The sequence below is a fragment of the Centruroides sculpturatus genome, unplaced genomic scaffold (genome assembly GCF_000671375.1).
Source record: "Centruroides sculpturatus isolate CEXI.00-Female unplaced genomic scaffold, Cexi_2.0 scaffold67, whole genome shotgun sequence".
Taxonomy (NCBI): domain Eukaryota; kingdom Metazoa; phylum Arthropoda; class Arachnida; order Scorpiones; family Buthidae; genus Centruroides; species Centruroides sculpturatus.
In genome coordinates, this window is record NW_019384305.1 from 790,423 (window position 1) to 792,560 (window position 2,138).

A 2,138-nucleotide genomic window follows, 5' to 3' on the forward strand; every position below is an offset into this window, starting at 1 on the left:
TAATTTAAGATGTTTATTTAATTTTTAATACACTTAATTCTTCATTTTATTAAGTAAAGAAAATATATAAATAATAATATTATAAACTGATAAATTTTTATTTTATTTTATTAAATCTCACTTAAATTTTTAACCTGTCAATTTATATGAAAATATAAATTGATGACCGTTCAATCCTTTCACTCTATCAATTCACATAAGCGTATTTTTAATATAAAATTTTTGATACCCTTCTATTTTTTATTATATATTTTCCCGTTATATGAGGATATCTAATTTTTTTATTAAAATATATTCAAAAGGTGCTACAAATTATCACAAAGAACGTTTTAATTGATATATATATATATATACGGCCTATATATATATATATATATTATTCTTTAGGAATTTACTTGGAAATGATCGCTTATATTTAACACTTTTAACTTAATTTTAAATTAATAATGTTAAACTGAACGGAAAAAAATTATAAACATTATAATCGTAACTAACATATTAAGTTCTATGGCTATTTATATATAAATTTATTGATTTTTGGTTATTTTATTTTTTTTTATACTTGATACACTCATTTATCTATTTATTTTATTCAATTTTAATCAATTTTAACCAATCGAAAGTGTATAGAAAGGCATTATTAAATATTATATAACTTTACAGTATGAAACGATGATATAATTATTTGAATAATTAATAAATGACGTAATAAACTAGAAGCATTCGGTATTTTCATCTTCTCCATCAATCAGTAGAGTATTGCAGTGAAGCTACTTTTACAGGTTGTTAAAATTAACGTAACTCATTATAATTCATATATTAATATATTAAATTTAAAAATTGTTAGGCTCATCGTTTGCCTTTTTTATATACAATTTTTTTTTTCAAGATATCGCGAATGATAAGAAATAAGTTATTTAATTACAGGCAAGATTAAAGCAATTACAAAGCTACCCTATTTTGCGAGAATGAAATTTCCTCTTTTTCCCATCCCAGATAACTTCCACTCACCCCTGTCATCCTAAAATCGCAATGAACCTCTACCGTTTCCGTAGCAACTATGATGTCAAGCCACAACCCATTTAGAAAGAGAGCCAGTTTAGACTCCAGTGACAATGGAAACACGACTAACGTTAGATTAATACAACTCCTAGCTTGATTAGTGGGCGTTAGAATTAACCAAATGAGATAATATCGTCAGATATGTGTATTTAATGCGATATGATTGTTAGTAGACGTAGACATTCTGGCCTAAAAACGCCTACTTAGGAATGTTTGTTCCTTATCTCAACGTTGGGATAAGAATTTTCGGATATAACATAGAAAATTATGGATAAAGTCTGAAGGTAAGTTTACACACTCTTAATTTTTTTACATTACATAAACCAATACGGTTTTATAATATATTATATATACATATACACACATCTATATACTTATATCTTTTCCCGACGTATATATCGAACCGTTTATATGAAATTTATGAATTAAAGGGAAGGGAGTGTTTCACCAATTTTTGACATTTCCTAGAAAGACTGGACTGTCCGAGCCAAGATGGCTGCCTGCGTTTGCTTGTTTGCCGTACGACATTGGTAAAAGTTTGCGAGATAAAAGAGAAATAGCCTCAACTACAAGGAATTACGTATATTAAACAACCATCGATTGCTCGAAGGGGAATATCCATTGTTAGACTGTAGGGGTGGATAAATATTGGACAGGTGAAACGGGGGAGGTAAACGATAATTTTATTGTCAGCTTTGGTGTAAGAATTCGCCTTTAATGTAGATAAAACGGAAGAAATTTAAACTATAGAATCGTATTTAAAAAATGATAATTTTACAGGGATCATTTTTTTTTCTTAACTATTATCGATTATTATTTTTTTTTCTAATTTGTAGCTATTAAATTAAAGTTACTGTGATTTATAATTAAACCTTTATCATTAACATAATTCATTTATATTATTATTATATTAATTGCTTATTTAAAATGAAATTAAACCGAATTAATATTATTTATATTAAATAAGGGATTAAACTTTATCCAATATATAAATTTTTATTAGGGAAAAAAAAATTATATTTATATCCAAATTTTATAAAACGAATTAATCAATAATTAAGTTTGTAATAATATTA

The 2,138-nt window shown here is 25.6% G+C and overlaps 1 protein-coding gene across 2 annotated transcripts in view; it reads left to right on the top strand.

Annotated features, from left to right (window-relative positions):
- The first annotated feature begins 1,092 nt into the window (after positions 1-1,092).
- LOC111618824 (regulator of G-protein signaling 17-like) overlaps positions 1,093-2,138 on the top strand; it is a 42,086-nt gene continuing 41,040 nt past the window's right edge. For both annotated transcript variants that reach the window (XM_023360412.1, XM_023360429.1), the window contains exon 1: positions 1,093-1,346. The gene's annotated coding sequence lies outside the window, so the exon portion shown is untranslated. The remainder of the gene's footprint in view (positions 1,347-2,138) is intronic.